General features: G+C 42.9%; 1 long non-coding RNA gene across 1 annotated transcript; it reads left to right on the top strand.

Annotated features, from left to right (window-relative positions):
- The first annotated feature begins 921 nt into the window (after positions 1-921).
- Positions 922-1,995, top strand: LOC308335631. Its single transcript, XR_013966062.1, has 4 exons — positions 922-1,100; positions 1,158-1,280; positions 1,567-1,697; positions 1,943-1,995. It is a non-coding gene; the product is annotated as an uncharacterized lncRNA (long non-coding RNA).
- The last annotated feature ends 14,525 nt before the right edge of the window (positions 1,996-16,520 follow it).

Below are 16,520 nucleotides of genomic sequence, written 5' to 3' on the forward strand. Positions count from 1 at the left end.
TGATTTTTAGTTATTAACCCCAAAAAGATGGTTGGCCGAAAATGAACAAAAATCAAAGAAAATAAGAAAATAAATCTTGTTTTATTGGTCAGTTTTTATGAATTTTGTCCTGTTTTTATGTTTGTTTTTTGCCTCCTGTTTTTGTCTGTATTGTCTGTTATTGTCTGTTGCTCCCCTTCCCCTTTCCCCAAGAGGACCAGAATGGAAACAAGCCGAACGGCTTTCTTGTGACTTCATCCTTTTGGAAATATATGTTTCAATAAAATATTCAATCAATCAAGATCAGTCAGGGACAGGGTTAACTACACCTGAGCTCAGTCAGGGACAGGGTTAAATTCCTGGGCTGGCCTTGACATTGACCAAGCTCTATACTGTGATGTCATCAATTTGTAGCCTATTAATTAGGCTACTAATTGCTACTAATACTAATTTTACTAGCCTATTAGCAGAAGTTGCAGTGCCAATAAAGTCCTATTAATTAGGCCACTAACTGCTACTAATACTAATTTTACTAGCCTATTAGCAGAAGTTGTAGAGCCTAAAGTCCTATTAATTAGGCTACTAATAATTGTGCTCAGTACAAACTCATCTCCCAAACGTGTCCGTTGAGTTTAACTATGCTTTATTAATGCAGTGAATTGCATTTTTATAGCGCTTTTCCAAGTGCGCAAAGTGCTATACAATGGTTCATTCATTCATTCATTCATTCATTCATTCAAGGACACTTCCACATGTGGACAGGAGGAGGAGCCGGGATTCGAATAGACCCCCAGGTGTTCTGTATGTGTCTATGGAGTTAACATTACTCTAATAGACCCCCAGGTGTTCTGTATGTGTCTATGGAGTTAACATTACTCTAATAGACCCCCAGGTGTTCTGTATGTGTCTATGGAGTTAACATTACTCTAATAGACCCCCAGGTGTTCTGTATGTGTCTATGGAGTTAACATTACTCTAATAGACCCCCAGGTGTTTTGTATGTGTCTATGGAGTTAACATTAGACCCCCAGGTGTTCTGTATGTGTCTATGGAGTTAACATTACTCTAATAGACCCCCAGGTGTTTAGTATGGAGTTAACATTACTCTAATAGACCCCCAGGTGTTTAGTATGTGTCTATGGAGTTAACATTACTCTAATAGACCCCCAGGTGTTTAGTATGTGTCTATGGAGTTAACATTACTCTAATAGACCCCCAGGTGTTTAGTATGGAGTTAACATTACTCTAATAGACCCCCAGGTGTTTAGTATGGAGTTAACATTACTCTAATAGACCCCCAGGTGTTCTGTATGTGTATATGGAGTTAACATTACTCTAATAGACCCCCAGGTGTTTAGTATGTGTCTATGGAGTTAACATTACTCTAATAGACCCCCAGGTGTTTAGTATGTGTCTATGGAGTTAACATTACTCTAATAGACCCCCAGGTGTTCTGTATGTGTCTATGGAGTTAACATTACTCTAATAGACCCCCAGGTGTTTAGTATGTGTCTATGGAGTTAACATTAGACCCCCAGGTGTTCTGTATGTGTCTATGGAGTTAACATTACTCTAATAGACCCCCAGGTGTTTAGTATGGAGTTAACATTACTCTAATAGACCCCCAGGTGTTCTGTATGTGTCTATGGAGTTAACATTACTCTAATAGACCCCCAGGTGTTTAGTATGGAGTTAACATTACTCTAATAGACCCCCAGGTGTTTAGTATGTGTCTATGGAGTTAACATTACTCTAATAGACCCCCAGGTGTTTAGTATGTGTCTATGGAGTTAACATTACTCTAATAGACCCCCAGGTGTTTAGTATGTGTCTATGGAGTTAACATTACTCTAATAGACCCCCAGGTGTTTAGTATGTGTCTATGGAGTTAACATTACTCTAATAGACCCCCAGGTGTTCTGTATGTGTCTATGGAGTTAACATTACTCTAATAGACCCCCAGGTGTTTAGTATGGAGTTAACATTACTCTAATAGACCCCCAGGTGTTCTGTATGTGTCTATGGAGTTAACATTACTCTAATAGACCCCCAGGTGTTCTGTATGCAACTATGGAGTTAACATTACTCTAATAGAATATTCAAATATGTATTCTCTATGTATTTTTGGTTTCTTCCTGAAAGCTGAAAAACCTTTGATTCAAAAGGCCAATTGAAATAACACCATTTTAGTGACATCACAACCCTAACCCCTCCCACATTATCATACAACAACAGCTGCTGTGGGCGGAGCTTAAGTTCAGGTGGGTGATGCCAGCCTGACATCACCCACCTGAACTTAAAGGAACAAGGTTCATGTTTTAGGTTCTTATTAGAGAAAGTAATTTCTTTTCATTTGCTGCTGTCTTTCGTTTTAGGGATTTTAGCTGTTTTTGACAGGGGGGCGGGGGCATTCGAGCATGGGGCTAAATATGTATTTCTTTACAGAATTCTATAGCGATATTTTTTTTTAATATTTACTAAAGTCCTACTAGATTCCAAGAAATTACATCTGGTCACAAAAGATCACAGGATCTACTGAATGTGTCAAACTGACATATTGAGCCTATGACACACAGGGCTGGATTTTGAAGGTGCGTTTTACCATGTGGTAATACATAAATTGGCCTCGCTCTGCGCACAATCGTATTATGAAAGCCTTATCGTCCCGTGTTGAACGCACACACATATGGAATACGACGTTGCTGAATATTTTAGCATTGTGGGAGTGTCCATATGTTAATTATTTTCGCTTTGCGCAATTTGCTATTAAGCCCCTTGACCTGCGCATAACGATTAGACGTGGGTCTAGGCACCTCATAAACGCAAAAAGAAGATTGATTTTACACTTGAGCGGCTCTGGGACGCTGCTGGAGTGTTGCCAAGTCTGTTTATTATAAGCGGCTTCTTTTTCTGTAAAGTTGCTTGTAAATATTGGTAGTTGTGGTTGCTTTTCTTGTTTCTAAAGGTTTCTCCTAATGTTGTTTAAACCAGTGATCCTCACACAGCACATTCCCATGTCAAGGATCCCCAGATGAATGCATTTGCCCAACTAAGGACGGCTAATACAAAAATGTAATTAAAATTTTACTTTTGAAAATAGCAGATCTACCAGCTCACAATGAATCACATTCATTCATTAAAACTATGAACTCTGACTGCAGGCGGATATATAATGATCATTATAACAATGTGCAAGAAAATATTTAAAAAGATGGAAGAATTTTATATTTGTGGACAATCAAAATATGTTTTTTATTTTAATGTGGTGTCATTAAAATTAATCTGGATATAGCAGACTCACTATCTAGAAAATAAAAACATGGCACTTAATTTAAAATAGGTTACAGACCCCTGTTATATGCGCTTATTTTGGGATTCTTTTTATAGACATATTTACTTGTTTCTATGAGACATGGCAACAGCGCAGCAAAAGACGCATCCACGGCTTTTATTTTTGAAATGTTGAGATTAGAAACGGCCATAATTATTTCATTTCTCAACCTTAAAATAAAATAAAAACATCGCCATAATCCTTGGGAAGTGTGCTTTCATACGCTGTATCACACTCAATCCAAGTCTTCTTCAATAAAATGCTACGAGCGAAGACCATACGATCACGGGCATACACCACGCATTCAACTCATTACTCATTTCAAATATAATATAATTATAATTTAAATTAATTTAAATATAATTTTACTGGTGTTTCTCAATAGAAACAACTTATTTTGAGGCATAAAGGTGACAGCATGCAGTGCAATAGGAATAATTAACCCAAATGTGACAAAGTCATATGTCATGTCTTCTATGGTGCCAGCCTGAAGAAATGTAATATAACGATCCCCAAAGTGCGCATTCCGTATGTCACATCGGCTGACTGGTAAAGAAAATAGTACGGACATGTTGATTGGGTAACTCTCAAACACGCCTTAAACACTCCCATGACTAATTCAAGGCCGTTTTGCGCACTCCACGGGGTGTCGAAAGCGCTTCTTAACATGCTTAAAATTGCAATATGACATACCCCAAGCCCCCAGCTCATATTACTGTAATCTTATATGTCATATCATATGACGTTCAAAATGGCACCCACAGTGTGGCTTCCCCCCAGTAGGCTATCTTCACATTCAGTAGATCCTGGGATCTTTTGTGGCCAGATGTAATCTCTTGTGGTCTAGTAGAACTATAGTAAATATTTAAAAAAATAATGTTGTAAAAAAATACATATTTAGCCCCATGCTCGAATGCCCCCACCCCCCTGTCAAAAAGAGCTAAAATCCCTAAAACTAAAGAAAGCAGCAAATGAAAAAAATATTTTGCTCATATTTCACTTTCTCTAATAACAACCTAAAACATGAACCTTGGTTGGAAAAAAACTAAAGTTGTCCTTTAAGCTTCGCCCACAGCTGTTGTTGCCAGGCATACTTAATGAACTGGTGGGTGTGGCCACATAAAAACATAATTTTAACACTTTCTGCACACTTTTTTGAAAGAAATCTTCCTCCTAGTATAATCATAGTAGGCCTACCTGATGGGAAATAAAACACAGCACTCCATCTTTAAATGAGCATTCAGTGATTTGGGTGCCTTGGAAAAAAAACCTGGTCCACCCCGGGAACAAGATGTGCACATGCACGCTCTACAGTGTGTGCTTAATGTAAATCGCTCTGGATTAAGAGCGTCTACTAAATGCCTAAAAAGGCCCACCACCGCTCGATTGGCAGAAGGCTGGGCCACCCAGCCAAAAACAAAACCTATGGTTTTTTGACCCCAAGGGTTAACTGGGGACAGGGAGGAACTCCTTATATGGTCAGCACACTCTATAGTAGGGATTATTACAACTAAACAAAAAAGAGGTGATATTTGAATTAAGTGAAAATATACCTTTAATAGAATAAACACTGTCTTCAAATGCAGTGAAATATAGTTGAACCAGCAACATGTCAGCCTATACAGCCTTCATCAGGCTATGTTTATATTTAAGACGAGTAAAATATCAAAAACCATATCAAAAACCAAATACCGAATATAGGAAACAGTTGGACCAAAACCAAACACCATTACTATTATACATCATTTATTTGTAAAGGTTGTTGTACCATTGCTGTCTTTGTATTCCATCGGCTAACCTTCTTTTATCAGAACAGTTCACACATGTCGCTGCTGCTCAGCACAGATTCCTCTCTCTGTGTGTGTGTGTGTGTGTGTGTGTGTTAGGGAGCTAGCCAGATCTTCCCTGTTCCTCGATATGAGGAGACGCAAGGTCCCCTTAGCCAGGGAACCACAGCCCCACTTCCAGTGGGAAACTGGACACTCGCTCCCCAGGCTTCGGAGTCTCGTCAGATTGGCCGGATCTGAACGACCTCTGCATCCAAGCCGGTGTGTCCCTGGAGTGGGCGCGGCCTGACTCTGAGACTGTGGAGGTCTCTGAGGACATAATAACTGACCTTCTCACCTCTGTTAGAGCAACAGTGACCTACAGCGGACACATCCACCTGTTGACACCTAAGGGTACCCGGCGGACCCTGTTGGATATGTTCCAACATCGGCAACAACAACACTGGACTGGACTCAAACTCCAGGGGAAACTGGCTTGTCTTCCCCATTGTTGTGTTTTGGAACTTTGTGACATCTTGTGTTGGTTCAAATGTTCCTCCTAGGAACTTCTGTTAGGTAGGAACCTATTTTGGGGGACAACAATTGAAGGACACGCAGACAAACAGGAAGTTGCTTTCTCTACAGCACATTGTGGCATTTTGTTATGTTCTGTTTTCAATCCAGTCCCATCTGTCACGTTTTGCCTTCAAAAAGGCATCATCTGTAAGTGATACTTATTGTTTGATTGATTATTAACCTTGTGACAGGATATTATTTCTTATTTACTTACCTACATTTGAAATGTGCATTGAGTGCAGTGTTGGGGAGTATTAAGCTACATGTAGCTGAGCTACGTAGCTTAGCTACATTTTGCTGTAGCTTGTGGTAGCTTAGCTACATTCATATTGGTGTACCTCGTCAAGTAGCTCAGCTACTTTTTGGGTCATTTTTGGTAGCTTAGCTACTCAAGTTACAAGCTACAATTTTGGGCAATAACATGAAATAAATATATTCATTTTGACCATTGGTTGCTGTGTTAATTCTTGAACTAGAACCCCCTTTGAAAAATCAAGGACTGTTCCTTTTTCTGATTGCTTTGAGGGCATGTCAGCTCCTGACAAGCCAACAGCTGCCTCTAATTGTTTTATCCTTTCTTTAATGGGGGAAAATCTGTCTAGAACAGGGGTCTTCAAATGTTGACGATCAAATGTCATCATGTAACAGTTGTTTAGTTATAATGTAGGTGTAGTTATCTCATTATACAAGGGTCTCTTTTTTTTACAGTTAAGATGTGTTAACATTGACGATCAAATGCCATGTATAACACACAGTATCCTCAACAGATCCTCTTTTATTTGTGTAAGTCTCTAAGTCTTTTTTATTTATTTTTATTTTTTTAAACAAAACCGTTGAGAGGCATATTTCAGCTGGCATCGTGGCATGTGACTTTTTTGTAGGTTATTATATTTTGTTTCATATGCACCGCATGTACATTCTCAATTTAACACTGAAAAATAAAAAGTAGCTGAGCTACTTTTTCCATGTAGCTGTAGCTTTACAAGCTACATTTCTCCAGGGGTAGCTATGTAGCTTGATCAAGCTACTGCCATGGTGAGCTACTTGTAGCTTTACAAGCTACGCTTTCAAAGTAACTTCCCCAACACTGATTGAGTGTTTATTTGCTCTGTCATGACTGCATCTCTGATGCCTACTCTGATATTTCCTAATTTTTGTAATGTGCTGTTTCTTTGGTTATATAAAAAATATACTTATTATGAGAGCCCTGTTGGTATAAAATATACCGTTACTTATTAAGGGATAAGGGATATTGTGTTTACATTCTTATACATGTACACATTTTCTTATGTTATTCTTGCTTGTATTAAGCATTACACTGTAAGGATGACACTTTGTTTTTGTACTTCTGTTTTATTTACAGTTTTACACTTTTCTACATAAAATATTATCACAAGGATTCAACATTGTCTCTGCCTGATATGTGGACAAGAGTTTAGCTGGCTGTATAGCCGAGCTCAAGGTGCATGCTTGGTGATGACAGCATAGTAAAAAAGATGGCCGTGTTTTGGAGGAAGAAGACAACTGGATTCTGATTGCCACGTCATACAGTCAAGAGGTTTGCTAAATGGCAGCAATCAAGGTACACTGACAATCTGCACACGCAATAAATAAAATAAATTAATTAATGGACGTCATGGAGAACACTAAGAAAGACTTTACAGAACAGGACGATGACATAGAGGGTGGATCAATGAAATCTACCCGATCATCAATTAAAACCTCACGAACATCTTTAATTTAAAATGCAGACATTACAGTGGCAAGAGCTAAAGCCAAAGCAAAAGCAGCCCAAACTAGAGCAGCTTATGCACAGAGGGAAATTGACATCAGAGTAGAAAGGGCCCGCCTCGATGCAACTCTACATGCTTTGGAACTAGAAAAGGAAGCCCATGCTGCCTTAGCCGAGGCTCAAGTACTGGAGGAGACTGTAGGAAGCGTGGAGCTGCAAGCTGAAAGAGAATCAGTTGACGTAGAGTTTATGTCTCTGCAACGAAGTTCAAGACAAAGAACAAGTGAGTATGTGCTACACTACTCTGTGAACAATAACATGAAGACAGAAATGGAGAGAATAGTAAGACAGAAGGAGTCTCACCAGGAGGACTACAATCAGCTTGCAGCACAGTCTCACCAGGAGGACTACAATCGGCTTGCAGCACAGTCTTACCAGGAGGACTACAGTCAGCTTGCAGCACAGTCTCACCAGGAGGACTACAATCGGCTTGCAGCACAGTCTCACCAGGAGGACTACAGTCAGCTTGCAGCACAGTCTCACCAGGAGGACTACAATCAGCTTGCAGCACAGTCTCACCAGGAGGACTACAGTCGCTCAGCAGCACAGCGTCAGCAGGAGGACAACAGTCGCTCAGCAGCACAGCGTCAGCAGGAGGACTACAGTCTCTCAGCAGCACAGCGCCAGCAGGAGGACTACAGTCGCTCAGCAGCACAGCGTCAGAAGGAGGACTACAGTCAGGTAACAGCACATTCTCGCCAGGAGGACTACAGTCGCACAGCAGCACAGTCTCGCCAGGAGGACTACAGTCGCGCAGCAGCACAGCGTCAGCAGGAGGATTACAGTCAGCTAGCAGCACAGTCTCGCCAGGAGGACTACAGTCGCACAGCAGCACAGTCTCGCCATGTGAACTACAGTCAGTCAGCAGCACAGCTTCGTCAAGACAATTACAGCTACAGTCAGCCAGCAGCACAGCCTCGTCTGGAGAACTACAGCTACAGTCAGTCAGCAGCACAGCCTCGTCTGGAGAACTACAGCTACAGTCAGTCAGCGACACAGCCTCGTCTGGAGAACTACAGCTACAGTCACTCAGCGACACAGCCTCGTCTGGAGAACTACAGCTACAGTCACTCAGCGACACAGCCTCGCCAGGAGAACTACGGCTACAGTTCCACAGTTGCACAGCGTCATCTGGAAAACCACAGTCACTCTGCAGGACAGCCTCGTCGGGAAAACGTCAATCCTCATTATAGTCACTCAGCAACACAGCTTCGTCAAGAAGACTATGTTCCACAATACAACCGTTCAGCAGAACCCAGACCCTACATCACGTCAGTGCAGCATGACACCATGCCGTTGAAAGACAGCTCGTCACCTTATCGTCGTGCTAATGTTTCAAGTGATTTCACTGCCGCATCAGACCTTGCGAAATTCCTTGCTAAAAGTCAGCTTGTGTCTTCAGGTCTTACCAAATTTGATGATCTCCCAGAACATTTCCTAGCCTGGAAATCAACATTCCTCAACACCATAGTTGGTCTCGACCTAACAGCAGCTGAAGAATTGGACCTGCTTGTGAAATGGCTGGGAAGAGAGTCTAGTGAGCACGCACAGCGAATAAAATCTGTCAACATCGGAAGCCCATCAGTTGGTCTCAATGTAGTCTGGGAGAGACTAGAAGAGATGTATGGATCTCCGGAAGCCATTGAAAGAGCACTCTTCTCCAAGATTGAACGTTTCCCTAAAATATCAAGCAGAGACAGTTTGAAGCTCCGTGAACTGGGAGATCTGCTACTTGAACTGGAGGTGGCAAAGCGGAATAACAGCTTCCCTGGATTAGCTTACCTTGACACGGCCAGAATCGTCGAGAAATTGCCATTTCATCTGCAAGAGAAGTGGATGTCAGTAGGCTCTAGATACAAACAAGAAAATTACGTCAGTTTTCCACCCTTCTCTTTCTTTTTTTAATTCATTTTGAAAGAGGCTAAAGCCAGAAATGACCCGAGCTTCATCCTGAATCCCAGCTCTGACACACAAAAGAAAGACAGACCTGCTACTAACCCATTCATACGGACATCAGTCTCGGTCCATGACACAAATGTATCAACCACACGGTCATCTTCTAGAAAAGAGACAGAGACATCAACAGAAGGTCCAGGGAGACAGTGCCCCCTGCATAATAAACCACATTCCCTTAAAAGGTGCCGAACATTCAGGAATATGCTCCTAGACGACCGTAGGAAATTCCTCAGAGATCATTCCATTTGTTTTCGCTGTATCTCGTCTTCTGAACACCAAGCAAAGGATTGTAATGCTTGTGTAACCCTAGTTATTCATTCAAACTAATTTACAGACGGTCCCTAAATGTAGACATTTGTAGACGCTCCCTGAGCTCCCACAGGAGAGACAGGGGCAGGAAGGAACGTGTGTACTGTTTACTTTTGGTTTCGCACCGGAGCAGGAGAGTGAGGAGCACATGACATGAATACAGTCTGAATACGGATTTAATGACAGAGCTCCGTGAGATTTGTGACAAAATATAGTGGAAGGAGTGAGGTGAATCACTTTCAGTAAAGGAGGAGTCGACAGCTTGTCAGAAAGAGACAACAGTTGGCGTTTTTTCTGTGCGATTTGCATTGATTATCCTGAGGGAGGATTCTCTCTGGCGACAAGTGGAGCTGCTTCATTGTGAACCTACCTCTGACCCATCAACTACATGGGAAGACTGTCCATCTACAGTTGAGCCGTTCAAGGGGACGGTAGGACAGTTAAACCAAGAGACCACAACAAGGAGTACTTTATTTTTGTTTTGTTCTGAGATCTCAGTATAACATTTGTTGGGCCCAACACTAAATAAGAGACAATTTCAAAGGTTTTCGCCTAGTGTACATTCCAGTGTGCATTCTTTTGATTTAATTGTTTTATTTGTTGTTTTAATTGTTTATTTGTTGATTGTGAAGACTTAATTAGTTGAAGAAATATATAAAAAAGGAAGTGAACAAAGAAAAGAAAAGGAAACTGAACAAACCCCATAAATATATATATATTTGTTTATCATACTTCCAACCACTGTGTGTGTGTGTTTTGTGTGCTGGAGGTCTTACTGCTCTATACAGAGTTGCTACTACCAATCTCCTTATTGAACCTAGAGAATTTGATGCATAGAACCCCAGATATTGATGGTATAGATGACTCACAGGTGAACAAGGGTTACACTTCCATCCAATGTGACGAATGCAAGAGCGAGAGACATCTCACAGCACTCCATCCGGGTCCCACCATTCAAACAACACACTCCTCTTCTTCTCCCACTTCCTCTTCCGTATCAAAGCACGACGGGGAGGACGAACAAGCTTCTGACTCAGAAGTTGCTTCCAAGTGTACCCAGGTGTGTGGTGGCAAGTTTAGTGGCAAATCCTGTTCCAAGATATGTCTTGTTAATGTCTACCCAGCCGGGCATCCCAAAGAGACCTGCAAGATGTATGCCATCTTGGATGACCAGAGCAATAAGTCTCTGGCCAAACCAGAGTTCTTCAATATTTTCAACATCAAGGGAGAATCGGCCCCATACACATTAAAAACATGTGCAGGAACGATGCAGACACATGGCCGGAGAGCTCACGGGTTTATTGCAGAGTCAGCGGATCACAAAATGTCCTTCTCACTACCTACTCTGATCGAATGTGATGAAATCCCAAACAATCGTGCAGAAATACCCACACCAGAAGCGGCTTACCATCACAGTCATCTAAAGGCCATAGCCGACAAGATACCGCCCTTGGACAAAAGGTCAGAAATCCTTTTATTACTTGGTAGAGACATATTGCGGGCTCACAAGGTCCGTGAACAGCTCAACGGCCCAGATGACGCACCATATGCCCAGAAGCTTGACTTAGGCTGGGTCGTAGTAGGTGATGTCTGCCTAGGCAGTGCTCATGCCCCTTCTATCGTCAACTCTATGAAGACATGCATCCTAGAAAATGGACGTACCACTCTTTTGAAACCATGTGAGAGCCACATTAAAGTGAAAGACACCTTCAGCCTGAAAGACCCCCACCAATTGCTTTTGACACCAAGCACACCAGCAACAATCACTAGAGAGAACTTCGGTGAAACCATCTTCCATCGCACTGAACACGACAACCAGCTCGCCCCATCAATCGAGGACACCATCTTCCTGCATATGATGGAAAAGGAGTTTGTCAAAGACAGTGACAACAGCTGGGTTGCTCCATTGCCATTCCGACATCCACGGAGAAGACTTCCAAACAATAGAGAGTATGCCCACAAACGTCTGATGTCACTCCGTCGCAATCTGGAGAAGAAACCAGAGCTAAAGGCTCACTTCATTGAGTTCATGCAGAAATCCATAGATAACAAACATGCTGAACTGGCACCCCCACTAGAAGATGGCAAGGAGTGCTGGTATCTCCCTTCCTTCGGTGTATACCACCCTCAGAAACCAGGCCAAGTTCGTGTGGTGTTCGATTCAAGCGCCCAGTTTGACGGTGTCTCTTTGAATGATGTGCTTCTCTCTGGCCCAGACTTGAATAATAGCCTGCTGGGTGTACTCGTCAGATTCAGAAAAGAGCTGGTTGCTGTGACTGCAGATATCCAGCAGATGTTTTACTGTTTTGTGGTCGAGGAAAAAAGCAGAGATTATTTAAGATTTTTGTGGTACCGCGACAACGATCTCAGTAAAGAAGTGACAGACTACCGAATGCGAGTCCATGTTTTCGGAAACAGCCCGTCCCCTGCAGTAGCAATTTTTGGCCTAAGAAAGGCTGCAAGAGAAGGAGAAAAACATGGAACTGACGTGCAAGCCTTCATTGATCGAGACTTCTATGTGGACGATGCTCTTAAGTCATTTCCAACTGAAGAGGAGGCTGTAGATGTCCTGAAAAGAGCACAGGAGGTGCTGTCTCATTCCAACCTCAGACTTCACAAAATTGCCTCCAACAAGGCCACAGTCACAGAGTCCTTTCCTGCAGAGGATAGGGCCAAGGACCTCAAAGACCTGGATCTCGCTGTGGATGAGGTGCCAGTGCAGCGTAGCCTCGGAGTAAGTTGGGACATTGTGTCAGACACTTTTTCTTTCAATATATCAGAGAGCCAAAAGCCTTTCACACGCAGAGGAGTTCTTTCAACTGTGAACAGCTTGTTCGACCCTATAGGATTCCTCGCTCCAGTAACCATCCAAGGAAGACTGTTACTGAGAGAACTGTCTACCCAAGATTCAGAGTGGGACAGACCGCTCCCAGACGACAAGTACGTCAATTGGAAACGGTGGCTGGATTCATTACAGGAGCTAAAAAAGGTTCACGTCCGTCGTACCTACTCTTCCTTTTCCATCTCCAACTCGGAGAGAACAGAGCTCTGTGTCTTCTCGGATGCGTCTGTTAAAGCAATCGCAGCTGTGGCTTATCTGACGGCTGTTGACGCAGATGGCCACAAAGAAGTGGGCTTCATTCTAGGAAAAGCCAAACTAGCCCCTCCTGATCTAACTGTACCCCGTCTGGAGCTGTGCGCCGCTGTGTTGGCAGTGGAAATTGCGGATTTCATTCTGCAGGAAATGGACATGAAATTCGATAAGATCTCTTTCTATACTGACAGCAATGTTGTTTTAGGGTACATACACAACGAGACCCGAAGATTTTATGTGTATGTTAACAACACGCACGCACCCTTCATTCTTATTCACAGAGAGAAACATCGGACATCGGACCCATTTCGGAGACGGTAAGCCTGTTGCGTCATTTCCTGTGTTGCCCGTCTGCTGTCTGACAGCTTTGTTGTCAGCAGCACGAACGGGACAAACACCAAACATTATTGTATTGCGCTGCTGTGGTTTAGACACACACTGTCACTGTTAACTATCCTACTCTGTGGCGATTTTATCGCTACTCGGGCTGGTTGTTTGGCGGGGCGAGCGTCTCATTCTGTCGGCTCAGCCGGGCGATTGTGATGGCTTTCCGCCAACACCACCCCTTCCCTCCCGGCGGGCTTTCCTCTCGCTCTAGCTCTCTCTCCTGCGCCGTATGCAATATGTATAGTTACAGCCCTGACGCCTTTGTTGCTTCGGACATGTGCATCAAATGCAGCTTGTTTGCGGTGCTGGAGGGGAGGCTCGGCGAGTTGGAGGCAATTCTGGCTAGCGGTGCAAACGTTAGCCTAGCTCACACACAACCACGGGGAGCCCACCACCATTCGCGGTTGACGGGGACGGGCATGCCGTCGCCGGTGACCGCGGCTGGTCGGGGCTCCCACAAACAGGACGGCTGGGCCAAGGTGGCTGCTACTGGTCGAAAGCGTGGAAGTAAACAAAAGCACACGGGACACCAACCACTTCACGTTTCAAACAGTTTTTCCCCACTCACTGTTATACCCGTTGAGTGTAACGGTGAGCCTTCAGTTCCACTTGATGGCCCGCAACGCAAGCAGCGGCGTGTCATTAAGAATACAACTCTGGTTATCGGTAGTTCTATAATGAGAAACATGAATTTAAAGACTCCAGGAACCATAGTCAAATGCATCCCCGGGGCCAGAGCTGGCGACATCGAATCAAATCTGAAACTTATTGCTAAAAGTAAATGTAATCGCTATGATAGGATTGTAATTCACTGCGGGGGCAACGACACTCGACTTCGGAAATCTGAGATTACGAAGATAAATATTGAGTCAGTTTGCACATACGCAAAGACAATGTCGGACTCTGTAATTTTCTCTGGTCCCCTGCCAAACATGAGCAATGATGACATGTTTAGCCGTATGCGCCAACTCAACAACTGGTTGTCTAGGTGGTGTCCAGATAATAACGTGAGCTTTGTAAATCATTGGGAAACCTTTGAGGGGAATACTGGTCTGATAGAGAGAGACTGCATACATCCAACCTGGGACGGTGCAAAGCTCATCTCTAGAAATATGGACGATTTTATAGATAGATTATCATGACCACCCAGAGTTGGGACCAGGAAACAGAGTTGCAGTCCTACACAGCTCTCTGTGCTTCCTCCAGTGCAGCCGCCTACCCAACCTGTCCCTCAAATCAGAACTATACAAACTATACAGTCTCTGTACAGGCTGAACAAACCATATAGGCTGCACAAACAAAAGCAAAAGGAAATAGGAGCTGTACATACAAACTTGATACAAATCAAAACCAATACAGTTGTACCTCAAGACACAAATATCAAATGTGGATTTCTAAATATTAGATCTCTACGCAAAAAAGGAACATTAGTAAATGAAATTATATCAGACAATTGTCTTGATATATTTTTTCTGACTGAAACTTGGCTAGGTGAGCAAGAATATGTTAGTTTAAATACAGCCACCCCACCAAGTCACACCAATGCACATATACCTAGAGACAATGGGAAAACTGGAGGTGGAGTGGCTGCTATCTTCAATACAGGCCTAGCAATTAGTCTTAGAGCTAGAGCTACATACAAATCATTTGAAAGCTTGATTCTCAACCTTTCACACACAAGCTGGAAATCAATACAGCCGCTGATAGTCATTACAGTGTACCGCCCCCCCGGCGCTTACACACAATTTTTATCAGAGTTTTCAGAATTTCTATCAAGTCTAGTTCTCGAGTCTAATAAAATCATCATAATTGGTGATTTAAATATTCACGCGGACATAGGAACTGATAGCTTGAATAGAGCGTTCATCTCATTGATTGATTCAATCGGTTTCTCTCAATGTGTAGACAAACCTACACACATTCACAACCATACCCTTGACCTCATTCTGGTCTATGGTATTGCAATAGAGCACCTCACAGTTTTTCCAGAAAACCGTGATCTCTCTGATCATTATCTGATCACCTTCGATTTTACATTGATCGATTATACACCACTGGACAAAAATGTCCTTGGCAGAAGTATATCCGAGAGCGCTGTAAGCAAATTCAAGGAAATGGTTCCATCAGCCATCAACTCGGTATATTTCAACAAAATAGAGGACCTTCACACATATAGTTCTCATCAACTCGATCAACTTGTTGATAGTGTCACATGCTCATTTCAAACTACGCTAGACTCTGTTGCTCCCCTGAAAAGGAAGGTAATAAAGCAACAAAGGCTAGCCCCGTGGTACAACTCGGAAACTAGAAACCTCAAGCGAACGTCTCGCAAACTCGAAAAGAAATGGCGTTCAACCAAACAGAAAGAATCATGTATAGACTGGCAGAATAGCCTCAAAATATACAAAAAGGCTCTCGACACGGCCAGAGCCACTTATTATTCATCCCTAATAGAGGGAAACAAAAGTAACCCAAAGTTTCTTTTTGATACTTTGGCAAAACTGACAAAAAGCCGTGATTCCACGGACCCACGGATTCCTACGACTCTCAATAGTAGCGATTTCATGAGGTTCTTCAATGGCAAAATAGAAACTATCAGAGATCAAATTGATCTACAACTACTCTCGGCTCCCACTGGACTGCCACCAAATATGGTGGTCTCAGAGGTGGCCGCAGACCCAAATATATATATGGATAGTCTCTCTCCAATCGAGCTCTCTGAGTTCACTTCAATGATATCTTCTTCAAAATCAACGACATGTACCCTGGATCCAGTTCCGACTAGATTACTCAAAGAGGTCCTGCCTCCGGTTGGTACATGCCTACTCAATATGATCAATATGTCTTTGGTGACAGGCTACGTGCCACAATCTTTCAAGGTAGCGGTAATCAAACCTCTACTCAAAAAGCCTACTCTTGATGCAGGCATTCTAGCTAGCTATAGACCTATATCGAACCTTCCGTTTCTCTCCAAAATTCTCGAGAAAGCGGTCGCCAAACAGTTGTGTGACTTTCTACAAAACAACAATATATTAGAAGGCTTTCAGTCGGGCTTCAGAGCTAACCATAGCACTGAGACGGCCCTGCTGAGAGTTACAAATGACCTCCTGACTGCAGCAGATAATAACCTCCTCTCCGTACTGGTGTTGCTGGACCTTAGTGCTGCATTCGACACTATTGACCACCACATTCTGCTACAGAGACTGGAACATCTGGTTGGCATCAGGGGTGCCGCACTGAAATGGTTCGAGTCCTATCTGTCTGATCGTTTTCAGTTTGTAGAGGTCAATAATGGCTCCTCTACACGTGAAAAGGTCAAATACGGAGTCC

This window comes from Protomyctophum bolini, assembly GCF_963924005.1.
Source record: "Protomyctophum bolini genome assembly, chromosome: 20".
In the NCBI taxonomy this organism is placed as follows: Eukaryota; Metazoa; Chordata; class Actinopteri; order Myctophiformes; family Myctophidae; genus Protomyctophum; species Protomyctophum bolini.